We start from the raw sequence: 22,621 nt of genomic DNA, 5'->3' as shown, positions 1-22,621 counted from the left end.
TCATGCTGATAATGGCATTATCAGCGCTAAACATATTCGTCGCCATGTCGAAACTGTGCAGAAGGGTGCATGGGTCATTGATCTCAGACCACTATATCAGCGTGATCTGAAACACCTCTGCATCTCGTTGGCCCAGGCTATACGTCATAACGTATTGCACCAGGGCTCGGCGGTGCTGCCACAGTCGCTGTAACATGTGGAAAATGGAATTCCAGCGTGTCGCCACATCGCATTTCAGGCGATGAACCGGCAGGCCGAAAGACTTCTGGAGCAATGCAAGTCAGTCAGCTGCGGCGGTTGAACGGCGGATGTGAGCAGAGAGTGACCGTGCCCTGTGCAGAAGCACATCTAGGCCGAGATAGTGGGTTAAAAATTGCTGGACAACAAGGTTCAACACGTGGGCCATACAAGGCACGTGTGTCACATTGCCCCGGCGAAGGGCCGCACCCAGGTTTGCAGCATTATCGCACACAGCCTTCCCTGGCTGCAGGTTGAGTGAAGACAACGATTTACGAAACTCGGACCGCAGAGCTGACCACAACTCCTCAGCTGTGTGACTCTCATTTCCAAGACATTTCAAGCTAAAGACCGCCTGATGCCGTTGAGCTCTGCTGCCAGCATAGTAATGAGGTGTGCAGGATTCCTTGTGCGCAGTTGCAACGTGGGTTGTCTGACCAGGCAGGCTTGGGGCAGAGGTGGAGGACCCAGACGAGGTTGAGGAGGCAGAAGCAGTGGAGGAACTTCAACATACAGAGGATTGACGCACAAGTCATGGGGACGTAAGACTTGTTCAGCAGACCCTTGACCATCTATCACCATAGTTACCCAGTGCCCAGTCAGCGACATGTAACGCCCCTGTCCATGCTTACTTGTCCAAGTATCAATGGTGAAATGCACCCGGTCACACACAGAGTTTCTCAGGGTAGCAGTGATGTTGTGTGCGACATGCTGGTGTAGCGCAGGCACACCTTTCTTGGAGAAGTAATGGCGACTGGGCATCTGGTACTGGGGCACTGCGACGGACATAAGGTCTCGAAAATCCTCTGTGTCCACCAGGCAGAAAGGCAGCATTTCCGTAGCCAAGAGCTTACAGAGGGATAAAGTCAACCTCATAGCTTTGTCATGGCTCGGAGGAAATGGCCTTTTGTTTGTCCACATCTGAGGGACCGAGATCTGGCTGCTGTGTGGAGACGGTGGTGAGTAGGGTGTCTCTGCAAAACTGCTGGTCTGTGAGGAAAGTGCAGGCGGTGACATGATGTTGCCTTCATCCAAAGTTGGTGCTCTCGATGTCTGAGAGAGCTGTACACCAGCACTTGTTTCCCCTTCCAAACCAACTGACGAACTACCAAGCAAACTGCCTGTTCTGGTTAAAGTGGTGGAAGGTCTGCGTGGAAGAACAGGTCTGACAGCTGTCCCCACAGTCATAGAAGATGAAGAGCGTGCATATACACTGGAAGGGGCAGGCGGTGAATGGCCCACTTCGCTACGCCGCATTGCAGCACGGTGAGCTTCCCACTGGGGCATATGCTTGATATTCATGTGATTCATGTAAGAAGTTGTCAAACTGGTGAGGTTTTGGCCTCTACTTATAGATTGCCGACAAATTTTACAGATCACATAATTTGGGAGATCCTTTGCAGGGTCAAAATAGGACCAGGCTAGGCAAGGCTTAGAGGACATGCGACCTGCAGAGCCACCACGACTTGTGCTCAGAGGCAGAGTGGTGGCTGAGGATGCAGTTGTAGACGTGCTACTGTACTCCGACTCTGTCAAGGAAGGCGCAAGGTAACTTTGTTGTCAGTTGCATCCTCCTCCACTGCCTCTAGTGACCTCCTCGAGTGCCCGACTGAGGGTTGACAGTATGTGGGATCTAGAACTTCATCATCAAGCGTTGTGTTGGCACTCCCCTTGCCCTCAGACCTAACCTCTTCCTGCACTAACTGAATAGTTAAGTTGTCATCCCAATCTGGTATCTGCGTCTCATCATCATCAGTATGTTCCTCATTGTCTCCACCAACAGGTGTTATAGTTTGGGAATGAGGGTCTAGATTATGCTCAAAAACTTGGTCATCAGAGCCTGAATCTGACTCACAAAGCTTCTGGGCATCACTGCAGACCATTTCCTGGTCTGCACTCACTGTAGCTTGGGAGCAGACTTCTGATTCCCAGCCTATAGGGTGACTGAACAGCTCTACAGACTCAGCCATCTCTGTTACACCATATTGTGCAGGGCGGGTGGAGACTTGAGAGCTGGGAGAAGGCAAGTGCGATTGGGATGACAACTCAGAGGAATGTTGTTTTTTGGATTTTGAAGTTGAGGTGGAGGAGAGGCCACGTGTTGGAGCACTTGAGATCCATTCAAGCATGTGGTTTTTTTTGCATCGTCTACCTTTGTTCCAGATGTTTTGTTCTGTAAAAAAGGAAGCACATCGGATTGTCCACGGAAAGTAGTAGACATCTTACTTTTGCTGAAAGATGGCCTATCTTCAGCAGATGTTAATCTACCTTTCCCACCTTCCCCACGGACACAAACTTTTTTTCCTTTTTCAACACGCTTGTTTCCCTTTCCACCAGCATCTGTCCTTTTGCAACTCATTTTGTTAGCAACAAAATTGGACACTTTAAATGTGGTAGCAAAAATTGAGAGGTGGTGCAGATTGCAGAGGTGGTCTAGCTTTATTGACACCTGAAGAGCCAACACTAACTATCCCTGACAATGCAACTATGGCCCTAAAACTGGCAGCACTGTTTGCTATAAAAATAGCGTAGCAAAATGGGCAGGAGGGTAGAAGGCAGAGGTGGTGGAACTTGCTTGACACCAGTGGGACACTAAGTTACTATAGCAGACACTTTGTGGATGCTACTAAATTTCAGCACTGTTTGCTATAAAAATAGCATAGCAAAATGAGCAGGAGAGTAGAAGGCAGAGGTGGTGGAACTTGCTTGGCAACAGTAGGACACTAAGTTACTTTAGCAGACACTTTGTGGATGCCACTAAGTTTCAGCACTGTTTGCTATAAAAACAGCATAGCAAAATGAGCAGGAGGGTAGAAGGCAGAGGTGGTGGAACTTGCTTGGCACCAGTAGGACACAAAGTTACTATAACAGACACTTTGTGGATGCCACTAAATTTCAGCACTGTTTGCTATAAAAATAGCATAGCAAAATGGGCAGGAGGGTAGAATGCAGAGGTGGTGGAACTTGCTTGCACCAGTAGGACACTAAGTTGCTATAGCAGACAATTTGTGGATGCCACTAAGTTTCAGCACTGTTTGCTATAAAAATAGCATAGCAAAATGGGCAGGAGGGTAGAAGGCAGAGGTGGTGGAACTTGCTTGGCAGCAGTGGGACACTAAGTTCATATAGCAGACACTTTGTGGATGCCACTAAGTTTCAGCACTGTTTGCTATAAAAATAGCATAGCAAAATAGGCAGGAGGGTAGAAGGCAGAGGTGGTGGAACTTGCTTGGGACCAGTGGGACACTAAGTTACTATAGAAGACACTTTATGGATGCCACTAAGTTTCAGCACTGTTTGCTATAAAAATAGCGTAGCAAAATGGGCAGGAGCGTAGAAGGCAGAGGTGCTGGAACTTGCTTGGCACCAGTGGGACACTAAGTTAGTATAGCAGACACTTTGTGGATGCCACTAAGTTTCAGCACTCTTTGCTATCAAAATAGCGTGGCAAAAGTGGGCAGTTAGGTACAGTGGCTGGGTTCTGTGGGTCAGTGGACAGGAAAGGAACAATAAATTAGTATTCCAGACACTTTTAGGATGGCAGCAAAAGTGTCAGCTCTTTGGGCAAATAAAATTGCGTGGCAAAAGTGGGCAGGTGGGTACAGTGCCCGGATTCTGTGGGTACCAGGACAGGAAAGAAACAGTAACTTAGTATTCCAGACACTTTTAGGATGGCAGAAAAAGTGTCAGTTCTTTGGGCAAATAAAATTGCGTGGCAAAAGTGGGCATGTGGGTACAGTGCCCATTTTATGTTTTGTACCAAGACAGGAAAGGAAAACTAAGTTACTATTCCAGACACTTTTAGATGGCAGAAAAAGTGTCAGCTCTTTGGGCAAATAAAATTGCGTGGCAAAAGTGGGCAGGTGGGTATAGTGCCCGGCTTCTGTGTGTACCAGGACAGGAAAGGAAGCTTCACTTTCTATCCCTCCTAATGATGAAATGCAGCAAGGAATTCCCTGAGCTTCGGTACACAGACGCTGTTATCTGAAGCTTTATACAGCGTTTCCACGGACCTGCCTGTCAGCTATGGCTCTGAGCGCCTGGAAATCAGCCCTGAAAAGGGCTGAAAAAAACTGCAGTCCCTAATCTGTACAGCACTGTGTGTATAGCGTACACAGCAGGAGCGGCGGCAGGAGCAGCGTGAGCGGTGACTGTCACCCACATGCAGAAAGCAGATAATGGCGGCGTGAGGGAAAATGGCCGTATTTATAAGGCAAGGACATGTGACATTCACAGCCTATAACACATGCCCTTGCTTGTCTGGCAAAAAGTACAGGGTGTGTGTCTGTGATTGGCTGACATCCTGGCCCGCCCCACTGCACACGCGCTTAGGAAAAAAAAAAAAATGGTGATCGGCATTCTATCAGCAGCACTGATCTAAACGTGCCGCCTCCGCACACTATACGCTGAAATTTGATAATAGTGTCAATCACAGTGAGTCACACTTTTACAGTGAAAAGCCAGCTAGTAAATAGCTAGGCTTTTTGCTGATCGAACCGTTCTCAAACGTAACTCGAGCTATCGATCTTTTAACAAAAAGCTCGAGTTCGAGTTCGATCTCGAGCACCCCCCAAAATCACTCGAACATGAAATTGGCGAACCTCAAATATCGCTCATCTCCAATAATCAGTCCACAGTTCAGATCCACTTTCTATTCTATTCCCTCTGTTTATGCTTCTCTCACTGGGCTACATAATGTCCATCTTTTGGGCACTGCTGGGACTAGGGGGACCTGCCTGACTGTGACCTTGGGGGTTATCCTCTAAAATAGTTTAAGTGTTACTACCTTCTGTGAGTCTGGATATGGCTAACACTATTAAATCCACTGTCATTTGCCAATTAATGTTAATGATAATTTTAACTTTCTAGCTTTATTTATAACCTTTGTTCTGCTAATTTGATTCACCTTCATTGACCTTTGCACATAGTTTGGCAACCATTCTTCCTGATGTGTTTGCTCCTGTTTGCGACCTCCAAGTAATGAGACTTGTTCACTTCCATCATATCCCAGCCTATTCTGACAATTGAATGTGTGCAGAAGCTCTATCTGGATCCACATAGATATCCCACAAAGCCTCCATGGCATTATAACTGGCTACAATAATAGATTGATTCCAAGATGTGCTCAGTAAATACCATTTTTAACCCAATTGGTTTAAGATCTGGTAATGCAGATCCACCATCACAAAACTTCCCAGGCAGAGCAGCTACAACATCATGGGCTACCACTGAAAATTAAGAGAATTTACCAGACATTTCTCTGGCGACCACCAAAATGTTTACATTAAAGGGAACCAACCACCAGGATTTTGCTGTATGAACTAAAGACAGTGCCACACAGGCAGTAAGATGCTGAATCCAGGCATATCTGTTATAGAAAGATCGGATGCTTGGTTGCTGAAGTATCTTTAATCAAAGTTGCAGAAATGCACTGCACTTTGATTGACGGGTGCAACGGAGGTGGACCTTTGTGGATAAGGTGCTCTCTAAAAAGTCCTCCTTCAGTGTCCTCTATGATGTGCCCCCATTTCTTTATTTGAACTGCGATCTTCAGTGCTATTTTATTGCAGACACTGCGGTGAATACTATGAGAGGCATTGGCAAGTGCAAAGATGTAAAAAAAAAAAAATCTGCGAAGGTGCCGATGCCTCTCATAGTATTCACTGCAGTGTATTAAAGACATAATTACTGTGTCAAGGCGCAATACTCAAATAAAGAAAAAGGGCACATCAAAGAGGACACTGAAGGAGGACTTTACAGTGAGGACCAGATCCCCCGTTGCACCCGTCAATCAAAGTACAGTGCATTTTTGCAACTATAATTAAAGATATTTCTGCAACAAAGCATTCGATCTTTCTACAAATGGTATGGCTGGATTCAGCATCTTACTGCCTGTATGGCACTGCTTTTAGTTTATATTTAAAAATCCTGGTGGTTGGTTCCCTTTAAAGTGGTTTTCCCATGAACAAAATTGTTTTCAATCAATAGAACTTGGAATAATAATAATTTTCACAATTGGATGGGTTTAAAAAAATCAAACAAATGTCTTCATGCCTTTTCATCATTTTTTTGAGGGCTGTCCAGTTCAAGGTAATGTCAAAGGCAAATTAAGCCACTTTTTGATAACCGTCTTTACAGTGTTACGTTATATCTAATGCCTTGGAATTTTTTTAATCTTTTCCTGACTGATAACTTTCAACAATGATATCCCTTATCCTGACAGAACTTTCAACAGTGAGATCCCTTTGCTGTGTTGTAAGCTGTTTCCAAATCATGGCTTTTACTATAAAATGCAACTAAGAAATTTTCAAAAATCCTACTGTAACAGCTAAACTTTATATGAGGTTAAATAAAATGACTGTAAATGGTGGCAGCTGTGTACTGACTACTATTTAACCTGACTTTAAATGTGATTGGATATTTCATAACACAATCACATTCCAAATTAAATTTAAATTATAGGAAGGTGTTAACACTTATGAAAGCACGTTATTTCAGTTTTATTATTTTCATTTCCTGCCTCAAAATGTTTTCAGTTTGTCAATTAATTTGGAATTTCTACACCATTTAAATGACATTAAAAGTTCAAAAAGGTCTATTTTTTTTTGTCATGACAAAGAGCCTAGCATTATAATAGGGGTGCACATTCTTCATGTATTCAATATATATTTGATAAAACACCTCTAGTTGCTTTTGAACTCACAGCTGTTGCATTTGTCTTAACCCTTGTGCCACTAAATCTGAAGTCAAGCATGAGTGTCACGCTGTACTCTAAGATGTACAATAGCAGTACAGCGCAGTAATGTGGGACTGAGAGGATTCCTGAAACTATCCGAGAAGGTAGTTAGCTGGTAAAACACTAGGGGGCGTAAAAGTGGAGGAAACGTATGAGCAGGGAATTCCCTAGCAGAGGTAATACTAGTCAAGCCCACCAGATGGCAGTAGAATCGTCAGAAAGCCGTGTCACAACATGAGGTCTTGTAAGTACACAAGCTCAAAGTCTAAACGTAGTCAGAGGGAAGCCAATAGTCAGTAGCCGGGAAATCAGAGCCTAGAAGCGAGGGGGAGTGGGAAGACAAGACAGAATAAAGCTAAACAGATAAGGAATGAACAGGGAGACAGCGGGAGAGACACTGATGGAAACAGACAACAGAGGAGGTTAACAGGTCAGGTGAACACGGAGGTCAGGAGGGGGCAGGACAGACAACAGGTCACTCAAGAGAAGAACACAGCAGAGCCAGAAATATCACTGGTGAAGTCCAAGAGAAACAGTGCCCTAATAAAGCAGCCTGACCTCCAGAACGAGGCAGAAAGGATTAACCCCTAACGTGACTTGCATCAGAAGTGAAACTAAAAAAAGGCTCAGCTCCAGCTGAGCCAGGAGTCAATCATGACAATGAGCTTGGTTTTCAATGAAACAGCAAAAACACAACTTGTGAAGATAGCCTTAAAGGTAATTATGTCTTAGACAATTATAATAACACCAAACAAGGCTGCCATCAGGGCATTATTGCTCACTGACCTCAGGGCATACTTCAGCTGGATGGGTGGTAGTACACTAGGCGAAATATCAGGATACTTGTACAGTGCTAATATTTGCTGTCACCCAAGAAGAGCTACAACAGCATACACAACAACTAAAAACTGGTATCTGGTTGTATATAGGGGTTTCAGTTTTCATGAAGCCATGGGTCATCCCAATGTTTTCACCGAGCATTGATAAGAGTTGATATTTTTGTCATTGTGATTGATAATTCTATATCACCAACAATTTTTTCACACAACCTCTATCTTTCATATATAGTAATATGTTGATTTATATGCTCTAGTTTTCAGATTACTAGGCCCAATCATGTTTTTTATTGTGCCCCTAGGGAATGTTATAGTGAGTTGATATGGATTTTTTTCTTCTTCAAGAAAGGATACATTTTCAAGATGTGCCAATATTTGCTTAAATTTTCCTAATGTGATAACTGACTTTTTCAAATGTAGCAAGAAAACTTTATCTATATAAATCATCTTTGCTTTCACTGTTTGATTTTTCCCTTTTAATACAAGTTTCTTGGGTGGTCTCATGTTTATTTCAAGCCCTGATTTTATTACTTTTGAAGATATTCCTTTTTCTTTTAAAAATTTCTATATTGGCGGTAGATTGCAAAATATAATAATGATTGATAGTTGGGCAATAAATATCTTAGTTGGCTTAAAGGGATATTACCAGAGATGAGGGAATATATTAAAGTACAATTAAATTATTAGTGATTTTACAAAAAATTCAAATTTTTTTGACTAATTTGTTTCCATGCAAAATTAATAAAATGGCTGGTCCTTGCCCCCATTTTTTCTGAATCATAAATAACCATCAAAATTTCAAAAACAGAATCCTTATAGTCACATAACCGCTCACCTGATGACAGTGTAGGTCACTTGAACAGAACCTTCCGGGCCTTCATCAAAGCTGGATATGCCAGATTAGTGTGAGATGTCTGGGAATTTCAGTGTTCATGTTAGGGATCAACAAATGTGACTATGACATGACTGATGATGGTGAAGAGCAGAGGGGACAGAAAGGTTAGCAGTAAAATGAATATACATTTTCTTATGTTTTAAATATTACATTTATTATGCTCTATGGTCTGAAGAACATAATAAGGAACATTAAATTTATAGATAATAATTTCTCCATGAATCAATTTTCCTATGAATATCCACACAAACAGGTTAATTCAAATTTTGCCCAATCTGCTTTTCTCTAGAAATTTGTTTTCCAATTTACGAATAGTGCACAATTATAATCCAGGTAACTGCCTGCTAGATGGAAACATGTTTTAATTACAATTTGCTTGTAATGTGAGATTTCTAAATCTAAAAAGTCAATATGTATTCTATAGTGGAAGTATTGGAAGAGAAAGAGGGACTTCAATTGTTAGTTTAAAGTATCTCATCAACCAAACCAAGGTAGATGAAAATAACATCAATAATATATCTACAACTGTAAAAAATAAATTTTGGGAAGCTGCTTGTATGGATTGGCAAAGACTTGAATCTCCCCCATAAGCAAGATATCATAACTAGAGATGACCCAAATTCATATTGTGGTTCCATGTTGGCGCAATATTTTGTTTGAAATCAGAAAAGATTGTATGTGAGGTTTAGGTTAAAACATTTTATTAACAATTCTTTATATTCTCTAGGAATATCACACTCCTGAGAGAAAAAAAAAATATATACTGCTTCAAAAATCAAACAATGGTTGATCTTTGAACAAAGCAAGGACACCTCTAGTGTTGTTACTAAAGGCCCTGTTACATGCAACGACATATCTAATGATATATTGCTGGGTCACGGATTCCGTGACGTACATCCGGCATCTTTAGCGATGTCATTGCGTGTGACACCAACGAGCGTCCATTAACGATGGAAAATACTCACCAAATCGTCCATCATTGACATGTTGTTCATTTTCAAAAAATCGTTGATTGTTGAGGATGCAGGTTGTTCATCGTTCCCGAGGCAGCACACATCGCTATGTGTGACACCTCGGGAATGACAAACTACAGTTTAACTGCGGCCACCGGCAATGAGGAATGAAGGAGATGGGCCGGATGTTATGGCCACTCATCTCCGCCCCTCCGCTTCTATTGGGCGGCCGCTTAGTGACGCCGCTGTGACGCCGCACAAACTGCCCCCTTAGAAAGGAGACGGTTCGCCAGCCACAGCAACGTCGCTAGGCAGGTAAGTCCATGTGACGGCTCTTAACGATATTGTGCGCCACGGGCAGTGATTTGCCTGTGACGCACAAACAACGGGGGCGGGTACGCTCGCTAGCGATATCGCTGTGTGTAAAGCCCCCTTAAAAAAATCATCTTCCCACTCAAGTTCAGATTATAAGAGTCCTCCATATATGAACTTAGACCAGGACAATATTTTGTACAGCTAAATTGATATAGTGAGATAACTAGGAGGTTAATAAGCCAATTCCCGTTATGATCATCTGGACGGGAAGTTTTTTATTATCCTTGTTGACATTAGGAAGATGGTAAAATAATGCAAGATTAGGGAATTATCATTTTTGGTTATAATGTACTTGCAGAAGGCTTTCTTTATCATTTAATGGTAAGCTTTGCTATATTCTTTGGTCAAGTCCTTTAGAATTTGTAAAAAGTATTTGTTGTCTGAAAGTACCCTTTACTCCTCAATTAAATAGTCATCTCTATATGGTGTGACAATGCCTCCACCTTTATTTTCCTGTCGTGTTACAATTTTGATATTGTTTTTCAAAATAAATTATTTTTGCGTAATAAACATTAGTAGTCTCAAGCAGTTTGCTCCTGATATATCTGAATTCTTGTGAAGCTAAGGCATAACATTTTTCTAAGTCATGACTTGGGTTGAATAAAATGCTGACTAGGCTCTTAAGTCCTGGTGTATAAAATGGAAATCTTTAGTGATTGACTCTGGTTCTGTAAACGAGGCAAATCGTATTTTTGTTCAAAACATAATTAGATATATGAAAGGGAGCCAGTCATGTGTAAAAACACCATCAACTTGTAGATATCGGGCTAAGCTTGTCGCCTTCACACTGAACCTAACTGCTGGGAAGAAATGAACTTTATTCCTCCCAGGAGTTTTCGGATTTCAGTCACAGGGGAGTTGCCAGCGTGGGTTCACTCACAGTCAGGGTTCTGCAAACACGACATGTCATCAACTATTTTGGGCTCTAATAGTCTAATGCTGATTCCCTTGTGAGCTTGTGAAATAATGGTGTACTCAGGAGAAATTGCACAACAAAATGTATAATTCATTTTCTCCTGTTATTCTTCTGAAAATGAAAAATTTGGGGCTAAAGTAACATTTGGGAAAATGTATATTTATTTTAATTTTTTATGGCTTAATACTATAAATACCTGTGAAGCAACTTTGGGTTCAAGGTGTTCCTCACACCGTCAGATAAATTCCTCTAGTGATGTAGTTTCCAACATGGGGTTACTTGTGGGGGTTTTCCCACATCAGAAGATTTGCTTATGCGACATGGCATCTGTTAATTATTCCAGCCAATTTTGTGCTAGGAATAGAAAATAGCACTTTTACCTTTTGAAACTTGTTGTACACCCAAACACTAGATTTACACCACATATGGGTTATAAGTATGCTCTACAGAGATTGCACAACAAATTGTATGGTTCATCTGTCACATAGTCTTCTTAAAGTTAATTTTAATGTTATGTGGTCACTAAAAAATGGTTCTGTAACTTTTGTTGTAAAAATGAGAAATTGTTAATCTTTGAATCCTTGTGGCTTCTTAACAAAACAATATTCTATTTAGGAAAATTATGCTGATGTAAAGCAGACATGTGGTAAATGTTATTTAGTAATGATTTTGTGTAATATAACTATCTGGGTTAAGTTTACAAATTGCAAAATTTTACAAATTGTCAGTATTTTCAGAAATAGTGCCAAGTTCAAGTCAAAGTATGTTGAACTTATGAAAAATATGCAATTCCAGAACAATTTTTTTGTTCTGTTATTTAGAAGGTGTAGATTGTGTGCAGGATTATGGTGTAGAAACTTGAACTCCAAATCTCCATCTCTTGTCAAAACAAATGCGGTTTTCTGCCAGGAGATGCAGGTCTGTGAACTCAGTGACCTCACAGGTAGAGGATCATGGGAACCTCCAGCTGTGACTGCAAATAACCTAAGTGACATCATCGCTCATTGCTGCAGCTCAGTCTCTGCCTGAAGTCCACAATGGGCGGTTATGTTCTATGACCACGTGCTGTGCCTTCAGTAATGTAGCAGAGCTATAATCTTCGTGGGACCTCATACAGATTACGTCTGACCTGGGTCTTTTGGGGGGTTAATAAAGGGGTGAAATAGGGTGTTTTTGTATTTTATTTCAAATAAAGGATTTTTTCAGTGTTTGTGTTTATTTCTTTTCACTTACAATTTTGTAATAGGGGGGTCTCATAGAAACCTCTCATTACTAATCTAGAGCTTAATGGCAGCTGTGAGCTGTCATTAACCCCTTATTACCCTGATTGCCACAGCATCAGGGCAATAACGATAAGCCAGGTAAAGTTCCAGGATTGTCACATCTAATGGATGTTACAATCCTGGGTGGCTGCAGGCTGAATTTTTAAGGCTGGGGGGACCCAATAAGCTTTTGCCTCAGAATACTAGCCCCCAGCAGTTATCTTGGCTTGGTATCAAAACTAGGGGGAACTGCACACCATTTTTTAAAATTATTTATTTAAATAATTTGAAAAAAAGCCGCACGCAGTCCCTTTTGATACTCAGCCATGATAAGTGCATGGCTGGGGCTGTAGCCTGAAGCCATATGCTTTATCTGTGCGAGGTGTGGTGGGATCCTACGCTTTTTTTTTTAATTAATATATTTTTACACCAACAGACAGCGTCTGTGATTGAAAACAGTAAGACATGCTGTAACACAGGGTGGAGGTGCATCTGACTGCAACCAATAAGAGACACAGGAACTGCCAGTAGACGGGGTAAGCAGTGCATATGCATTAAGGATTATGAGCAGCCGCAGAGGTATTATGTGCCGCCTGGAATCAGTGTATAGCCACGCGAGACACTCAGTAAGTATAGCTAGCCTGCTTTTCCCTTTATTTCTTTATTTTTTCTTAATTACCTGAGTTGCTGGACCTCAGACTGTTACCCGGAAGTCCATAAGATCTCCGGGGCCATGGTCAGTGTTCGGGTACTTTTACAATCCGGGTCTGCCATCACTAATTGAAGATAATAAAATCTTATGTACTACCTTAGTGTCACAAATCTGTGAGTTTTGTTTAAATTACAAAAAAATTGCTGTATGCGTTTGTTGATTTCTGAAGCCTGGTTGATGACTGAAATTTTCAAAACTTTTGTTTGTCCTGACTTTTACAGGTTGAAAGATATCTAGAGTAACCATAACATTCCTTAAATTGGCTAATATTTCCTGATTTATTCTTGAGAATGACTTGGGAGAAAAACCATTTTCATTCAATAAAGTTTTACCCAAGTAGAATCAGTTAAACATAAAACTTTGAATTAATTTTTATGACCTTTGCTAACATTTTGACATTGAATTTCTTATCTTTTATTCTCATGCATCCTACAATGTATTTCCACAAATTGCTAGAATAAAACCTATAAAGCTGGAATGAAATACTGTGGCATACAAACAAGGATTTACACTTTGATTACCGAAATAAGCAGCTGTTAAAACAACAGAACAAGGAAATAGCAACATAACTTCGGGGTGTTTATTTAAAGCTCTAAATAGCGGAGCAAAGGTAGGTCAAATTCAATGCAAGAGATAAAATATATATTATGTACATCGCTTATAATAAATTAAAGTTTTGGATGTAATGTTTTATTCAAAGGAACATTCAAAGAAAAATACATTGGCAAAAAAAGACATTTTCACATTAAAACTTGAAAAGAAATTATTTAATAATATAGGACAAAGTATGGCTGAAGCTATTTTATTTCTTCCACTGTTCTGAATGTTAATAAATACTGACTCATTATGCATGGAATTAAATTTATCAAACTAACAGATTGTGTGACACCCCTGAACTAGTCAGGGAGTCACAGGGTACTGAACTCCTTTCCCTTTTGGTGCAGAGCTCAACTCTCCATGGTTCTGGGATCCTAACTATTTGTATTGCTCCATCAGTATTCAAATCCTAGCCACACCTAGCACCACACCCTGTCAGGCACAACAGTGTTTGGTCTAGCTGGAACAGGGCCACCCGCCTGGGGTTCAGGCAGACTGGTGGGAGGGGCTGAGTCAGAACAGTAGTAGCCCTTAGAGAGTGAGGAGCTGGAGGAAGTTGGAGCTCCGTGGGAGACGTTGGCTAGGTCGCAGACGGTGGTCTGGGACCAGAGGAGTCGGAGACCCGGTTGCAGGGTATTAGAGAGGGGTGCCAGACCTAGTTTGGGAGAGTGGTCGGCACCGGAAAATCTAGTAATTGAACCGGTACCGAGAACAGTGGGGTACTGGACCCTATATCAGGGAGTAGCTTCACGCAACCTGATAATTAATCTGTGGAGGATAGTCTCTTTATGAGCTTTCCCCAAGAGCTCAGAGATTGAAGGCATCAACACAGCAAGGGGGATAGGGCTTTCCAGCTTATAAGTCCTACTGAGATCCCAAGTGTCAGCCAGCACAGATCCTCTAACTAACCGTAGAGAGCAGGACCCCGAAAGCTTCAGGCTGAGGGGTCACTCAGAACTAGAGTTGAGCGCGGTTCACGGTTCGAGGTTCTCCAGTTCGCGGCTCGAGTGATTTTGGGGGCTGTTCTAGATCGAACTAGAACTCGAGCTTTTTGCTAAAGCTCGATAGTTCTAGATACGTTCGAGAACGGTTCTAGCAGAAAAAAGACAAGCTAATTACTAGCTGGCTTTCCGCTGTAATAGTGTAAGTCACTCTGTGACTCACACTATTATGAAATTTCAGCGTATACTGTGCGGGAACAGCGCATTCAGATCACTGCTGTTTGGATAATGGCGATCGCCATTTTTTTTTTCCTTGTCTTCCTTCCCTAAGCGCGCGCATGTAGTGGGGCGGGCCAGCATGCCAGCCAATCCCAGACACACACACAGCTAAGTGGACTTTTAGCCAGAGAAGCAACGGCATGTGTGATAGGATGTCCATGTGACATGTCCATGCATTATAAAAACGGACATTTTCCTCCAGCACGCCATTATCTGCCTTCTGTGTCTTGGTGTCAGTCACCACTGGCGTAGCTCCTGTCTCCGATACTGCTGTGTACGCTCTATACACAGCGCTATACAGAATAGGGATAGAAGTTTCTATTAGTCCTTGTAAGGGCTAATACCGGCAGGGTCAGAGCCATAGGTGACAGTCAGGTCCGTGAAAACAGATTTTAACAGCTACACAAGATGACAGCGTCTGTGTAGCTAAGGTCAGGGATTTCCTCGCTGCATTTCCCCATTAGGAGGGATAGAAAGGGAGGCTTCCTTTCCTCTACCCAGACCCACAACCCTGCCACTGTACCCTCCTGCCCTTTGCACACTCAAACTCATTGTTACTAAGACATTATACTAGCAAACACTGAGTAAACTTAGTGGTATCCTAAAAGTGGCTGTTGGACTTCCATTAGTGTCCCACTGGTGCAAAGCTATTTGCAGCACCACTGCATTGCACACTAAAACTCATTGTTACTAAGCCATTATACTAGCAAACACTGAGTAAACTTAGTGGCATCCTAAAAGTGGCTGTTGGACTTCCATTAGTGTCCCACTGGTGCAAACCTATGTGCAGCACCTCTGCATTGCACAATCAAACTCATTGTTACTAAACCATTATACTAGCAAACACTGAGTAAACTTAGTGGCATCCTAAAAGTGGCTGTTGGACTTCCATTAGTGTCCGACTGGTGCAAACCTATGTGCAGCACCTCTGCATTGCACACTCAAACTCATTGTTACTAAGCCATTATACTAGCAAACACTGAGTAAACTTAGTGGCATCCTAAAAGTGGCTGTTGGACTTCCATTAGTGTCCCACTGGTACAAACCTATGTGCAGCACCTCTGCATTGCACACTCAAACTCATTGTTACTAAGCCATTATACTAGAAAACACTGAGTAAACTTAGTGGCATCCTAAAAGTGGCTGTTGGACTTCCATTAGTGTCCCACTGGTGCAAACCTATGTGCAGCACCTCTGCATTGCACACTCAAGCTCATTGTTACTAAGCCATTATACTAGCATACACTGAGTAAACTTAGTGGCATCCTAAAAGTGGCTGTTGGAGTTCCATTAGTGTCCCACTGGTGCAAACCTATGTGCAGCACCTCTGCATTGCACACTCAAACTCATTGTTACTAAGCCATTATACTAGCAAACACTGAGTAAACTTAGTGGCATCCTAAAAGTGGCTGTTGGACTTCCATTAGTGTCCCACTGGTGCAAATCTATGTGCAGCACCTCTGCATTGCACACTCAAACTCATTGTTACTAAGCCATTATACTAGCAAACACTGAGTAAACTTAGTGGCATCCTAAAAGTGGCTGTTGGAATTCTATTAGTGTCTCACTGGTGCAAACCTATGTGCAGCACCTCTGCATTGCACACTCAAACTCATTGTTACTAAGCCATTATACTAGCAAACTATGCTGCCAGTTTAAGGGCCATAGTTGCATTGTCAGGGATAGTTATTGTTGTTTATTCTGCTGTTAATAAAGATAGACCACCGCTGAAATCTACACCACCTCTCAATTTTTACTACCACATTTTAAGTGCACAATCTTGTCGCAATCAAAATGAGTGGCAAAATGACAGATGCTGGTGGAAAGGGGAAGAGGCATGTTGGAAAAGGAAAAAAAGGGTTTGTCCGTGGGGAAGGTGGCAAAGCTCAATTAACATCTGCTGAAGATAGACCATCTTCCAGCAAAAGTAAGATGTCTACTACTTACCGTGGACAATCCGATGTGCTCCCTTTTTTACGGACACGAACAACTGGAACAAAGGTACATGATGGCCAAAAAAAGAAAATGCTTGAATGGATCTCAAGTGGTCCAACAAGTGCCCTCTCCTCCACCTCAACTACCGCATCCAAAAAACACCAGTCCTCTGAGTTGTCATCCCAATCACACTTGCTTTCTCCCAGCTCTGAAGTCTCCATCCGCCCTGCACAGTATGGTGGAACTGAGATGGCTGAGTCTGCAGAGCTGTTCAGTCACACTATAGCCTGGGAATCAGAGGTCTGCTCCCAAGTTACAGTGAGTACAGACCAGGAAATGGTCTGCAGTGATGCCCAGAACCTTTGTGACTCAGGCCGTGACGACCAAGTTTCTGAGCATAATTATTATTATTATTATTATTATTATTATATTCACAAACTGAAACACTTGTTGTAATAGACAATGAGGAACATACTGATGACGATGAGATGCAGATACCAGATTGGGATGACAACCTAAATAATTGGTCAGGGCAAGAAGAGGCTCGGTCTGAGGGTGAGGGGAGTGCAAACACAACAATTGATGAGGAAGTTCTAGATCCCACCTACTGTCAACCCACAGTCAGGCCCTCGAGGAGGTCAACAGAGGCGGTGGAGGAGGATGCAACTGACGACGAAGTTACCTTGCGCCTTCCTGGACAGAGTCGGAGTACTGGTTGCACGTCTACAACTGCATCCTCAGCCACCACTGTGCCTCTGAGCACTAGTCGGGGTGGATCAGCAGGTCGCATGCCCTCTAAGCCTTGCCTAGCCTGGTCCTTTTTTGACATAGCAAAAGATCGCCCAAATTATGTGATCTGTAAAATTTGTCGTGATTCTGTTAGTAGAGGGCAAAACCTCAGCAGTTTGACAACTTCTTCCATGAATCGTCACATGAATAAATATCATATGTCCCAGTGGGAAGCTCACCGTGCTGCAATGCGGCCTAGCGGAGTGAACCATCCACCGCCTGCCCCTTTCAGTGCATCCGCGCGCTCTTCATCTTCTAGGACTGTGGGGACAGCTGTCACACCTGGTTATCCATGCACAACTTCCACCACTGTAACCGCAACAGGCAGTTTGCTTGGTAGGTCGTCAGTTGGTTTGGAAGAGGAAACAAGTGCATGTGTATAGCTCTCTCAGACATCGATAGCACCAACGTTGGATGAAGGCAACATCATGTCTACGCCTCCACTTTCCTCACAAACCTGCATTTTTCCAGGAACACCCTACTCAACACCGTCTACACACAGCAGCCAGATCTCTGTCCCTCAGATGTGGACAAAAAAAAGGCCATTTCCTGCGACCCATGACAAAGCTAAGAGGTTGACTTTATCCCTCTGTAAGCTCTTGGCTACCGAAATGCTGCCTTTCCGCCTGGTGGACACACAGGATTTTAGAGACCTCATGTCTGTCGCTGTGTCCCAGTACCAGATGCCCAGTCGCCACTACTTCTCTAAGAAAGGTGTGCCCGCGCTACACCAGCATGTCGCACACAACATCACCGCTTCCTTGAGAAACTCTGTGTGTGAGCTGGTGCATTTCACCACCGATACTTGGACCAGTAAGCATGGACAGGGACGTTACATGTCGCTGACTGGGCACTGGGTAACTATGGTGATAGATGGTGAAGGGTCTGCTGCACAAGTCTTGCCGTCCCCACGACTTGTGTGTCAATCCTCTGTCTGTCCAAGTTCCGCCACTGCTTCTGCCTCCTCCACCTCATCTGGGTCCTCCACCTCCGCCCCAAGCCTGCCTGGTCAGGCCACCAGCGTTCTCACTGCACAGAAGGAATCACGCACCCCTCATTACTATGCTGGCAGCAGAGCGCAACTGCATCAGGCGGTCTTTAGCTTGACATATCTTGGAAATAGGAGTTACACTGCAGCTGAGTTGTTGGCAGCTCTGGAGACTGAGTTTAATTAATGGTTGTCTCCACTCAACCTGCAGCCTGGTAAGGCCGTGTGCGACAATGCTGCAAACCTGGGTGTGGCCCTTCGCCTGGGCAAGGTGACACACGTGCCTTGTATGGCTCACGTGTTGAACCTTGTTGTCCAGCAATTTTTAACACACTATCCCGGCCTAGATGGCCTTCTGAACAGGGCACGAAAAATGTCTGCTCACTTCCGCCGTTCAACCACCGCTGCTGAGCGACTTGCATCGCTCCAGAAGTCTTTTGGCCTGCCGGTTCATCGCCTGAAATGCGATGTGGCGACACGCTGGAATTCGACTCTCCACATGTTACAGCCACTGTGGCAGCACCGCCGAGCCCTGGTGCAATACGTCATGACGTATAGCCTGGGCCAACGAGATGCAGAGGTGGGGCAGATCACCCTGATGGAGTGGTCTCAGATCAAGGACCTATGCACCCTTCTGCACAGTTTCGATATGGCGATCAATATGTTTAGCGCTGACAATGCCATTATCAGCATGACAATTCCAGTCATTTACATGCTGGAGCACATGCTAAACACTATTCGGAGTCAGGGGGTAGGACAACAGGAAGGGGAGGAACTACAGGAGCATTCATATGCGCAAGACACAACAACATCACCAAGGTCCAGACGTTCATCATCACCAACGCGGCAGGCATGGGACCATGGGGGACAGGGATCAACAAGGGCGCATGGTAGCAGGCGAAATGTTGAGGAAGGTGCAGCAAAACATGAAGACATGGAGGACGAACTGTCCATGGACATGGAATACTCAGCGGATGAGGGAGACCTTGGTCAAATTTCAGTTGAAAGAGGTTGGGGGAGATGTCAGAGGAAGAAAGAACGGTTAGCACCTCTATGCCACAAACACAGCGTGGACTTGGTCCGCATGGCTGCGCAAGACACATGAGTGCCTTCTTGCTGCACTACCTCCAACATGACCCTCGTATTGTCAAAATTAGAAGTGATGATGACTACTGGCTTGCCACACTATTAGATCCTCGGTACAAGTCCAAATTTTGTGACATAATTCCAGCCATAGAAAGGGACGCACATATGCAGGAGTATCAGCAGAAGCTGTTACTCGATCTTAGCTCGGCTTTTCCACCAAACAACCGTGCAGGTGCAGGGAGTGAATCTCCCAGTTGTAACTTGACAAACATGGGACAGTCTCGTCATCTTCAACAGTCTACCCATACCAGTAGCATCGTATCTGGTGCTGGTAACAGCAATTTTATTGAATCTTTTCATAATTTTTTTAGACCCTCCTTTGCAAGGCCACCAGAGACAACAAGTCTGACACATAGTCAATGGCTGGAGAGGATGATACAGGAGTATCTCCAAATGAACATCGATGCCATTACTTTGCAAATGGAGCCTTGCTCATTTTGGGCTTCAAATCTTAAAAAATGGCCAGAGCTTTCCACTTACGCCTTGGAGATTTTGTCATGTCCAGCTGCCCGCGTTGTCTCTGAACATGTCTTCAGTGCTGCTGGGTGTGTGCTGACAGATAATGTGGACAGACTAACGTTCATCAAAATGAACAAGTCATGGAACCACAAGGAATTTACTACCCCTGTGTCATCCTGGGGAGAGTAAATGCTTGTGTATTTTGAATGTGCTTGATGCAAACCTAGCTGTGAAGTGTACAACTAGGGCACAAGTGCTGCCACTGAAGGGGTGGGTGTGTGTGGGGCCCAATTTTTGGAAAAAAGGGAGACTCTTCTTGGAGTAAACCTTGCTGTGTTTTTAAAAATGATCCAAGATGAACAGAACTGGGATCAGGAAAGACTTTGCTACCTACCCCGGTGTCATCCTGGGGACGGTTAAGTATGGCGTATTTTTGAATGTGCTTGATGCAAATCTAGCTGTGAAGTGTACAACTGGGGCACAAGTGCTGCCACTGAAGGGGTGGGTGTGTGTGAGGCCCAATTTTTGGAAAAAAGGGAAACTCCGCTTGGAGTAACCCTTGCTTACATTGTTTTTAAAAATGATCCAAGATGAACAGAGCTGGGATCAGAAAAGACTTTGCTACCTACCCCGGTGTCATCCTGGGGACGGTTAAGTATGGCGTATTTTTGAATGTGCTTGATGCAAATCTAGCTGTGAAGTGTACAACCGGGGCACAAGTGCTGCCACTGAAGGGGTGGGTGTGTGTGTGGCCCAATTTTTTGAAAAAAGGGAGACTCCGCTTGGAGTAACCCTTGCTTACATTGTTTTTAAAAATGATCCAAGATGCACAGAGCTGGGATCAGGGAAGACTTTGCTACCTGTCGCGGGCGGAGGAGGGAACGCTGCGCTCTCCCACTGCTCGGGTCCAGTCGCTGCTGCTGCAGATGCTGCTGCTGCTCGGTGGTGGCTCGAGCGGTGGGCCGGATCCCGGGGACTCGAGCGGCGCTCCTTGCCCATTAGTGAAAAGGGTGGGGATTGGATTGTGGGGATTTGGTTATTGTCCGTGACGCCACCCACGGTTGTGGTGAGGTTGGTGACACCACCGCTGCTCTCAACGGGGATCCCGGGTGCGGTGACAGGGAGCAGCTTTGATGTTAGTTCTCCCCTCCGTGGGTACGGGGTTGGTTGTCCTGGGGCCCGGTGATGGAGTAGGGATGGGTGGCAGGCGGGTTACGGAGCCTGGTGAGGTGCAGGGTCGCGGTGGCAGCGCTGTGCCGCACGGCACGGTGGTACTCACTCAGCCAATGATGAGGACACAGTTCTCGGTAAAACACACGGCTGGATGGACGGGTCCCACAGACGGCTGCGGTGTTGTTTCTCCCGGCAGGTTGATAGTGACTGCCTTTCCCTGCACCTATGTAGTGTAACAGTTCCAATGGGTTCCCACCGGTAACCCGCTCCCCAGCTTGAAGGTTGCTGAAGGAGCCCCTTTTGCCTGCAGGCTCTGGCCCTGGGAACTTTAGCCTTGGCGGTGACTGTGTTTCCCTCTCTCGGTTGGACGGTTGCCTTCTGTCGGGACTTGGCTGCTGGGAAACCTAGGAGGTTCCCTTCGCTTACGAATTTGGCAAATTCAAGGTGACTCCTAGCCTTGCCGGGGTCCGTAAGCCCCTGCCGGATGGTGCTGGCTTCTCTTTACGTACCGGTTCGGTACCGCCGGGCCACCGCCCGTCCACGGTCCTTACGGTTAGCTCCAATAGGCCACTCCTGCAGACGGTCACCACCGTCTGCCAACCTTGCTGATCTGTCCGGGCCACACACCCGGACCAACTTCAGTCTGCTCCTTTACCACTTTCCTTCCCTCCACTTTCCACTCTCAAACTGATCTCTCTCCACTCCTCAACTCATCTCTACTCCAAACTGATCTGCCTGCTTTTCCCGCCTCCAGGACTGTGAACTCCTTGGTGGGTGGGGCCAACCGCCTGGTCCACCCCGTGGTGTGGACATCAGCCCCTGGAGGAAGGCAACAAGGGTTTTTGTCTGACTTCGGTGTGCCTGACCGGGAGTGTGGGGTGTGTAGGTGTTGTTACCTGTGGCCCCTGGCTTGTCCAAGGCGACACATTCCCCCTTAGTAAAATGCAGACCGTCCGCGGGCTGCCCATCCATCACCGGTTTTATTTTCACAAACTGGAAAAGATAAACGGTAAACATAATACAAGTATAATAACATCTTCCCACATCGGGAGGTACAGTTACTTAAACCGTTACTAACGGTGTTGGCTACCGCTCTCTCCCACCCAAGCAACCTGTCCCTGATGCTGCCCCTAAGCAAATGGGCAACACCTCTTGACCCCAGTCCAGCACAAGTTGCCAGAGCGGGTTCTGTCCTTTTCAGGGGACCCACGTCTATGGGGAACCCCTGAAACCCCCAGAAGATTGCCACCGGTTCCGGTGGAGGCTGAGCCCCAGCCTGCTCCACTGCGGGCCCTTCCTCCAATCTGCCTCTCTGGATGCGGCAACGGTGAAAGCCACAAACATAATTATTTACAAGCCACAAGTTCGTGGTTGCCCTGCAAGTTCTCAGGC

Source organism: Anomaloglossus baeobatrachus, chromosome 4 (assembly GCF_048569485.1).
Source record: "Anomaloglossus baeobatrachus isolate aAnoBae1 chromosome 4, aAnoBae1.hap1, whole genome shotgun sequence".
Lineage (NCBI taxonomy): Eukaryota > Metazoa > Chordata > Amphibia > Anura > Aromobatidae > Anomaloglossus > Anomaloglossus baeobatrachus.
The sequence above is the reverse complement of the archived record's forward strand: the minus strand, read 5'-3'. Positions refer to the sequence as shown.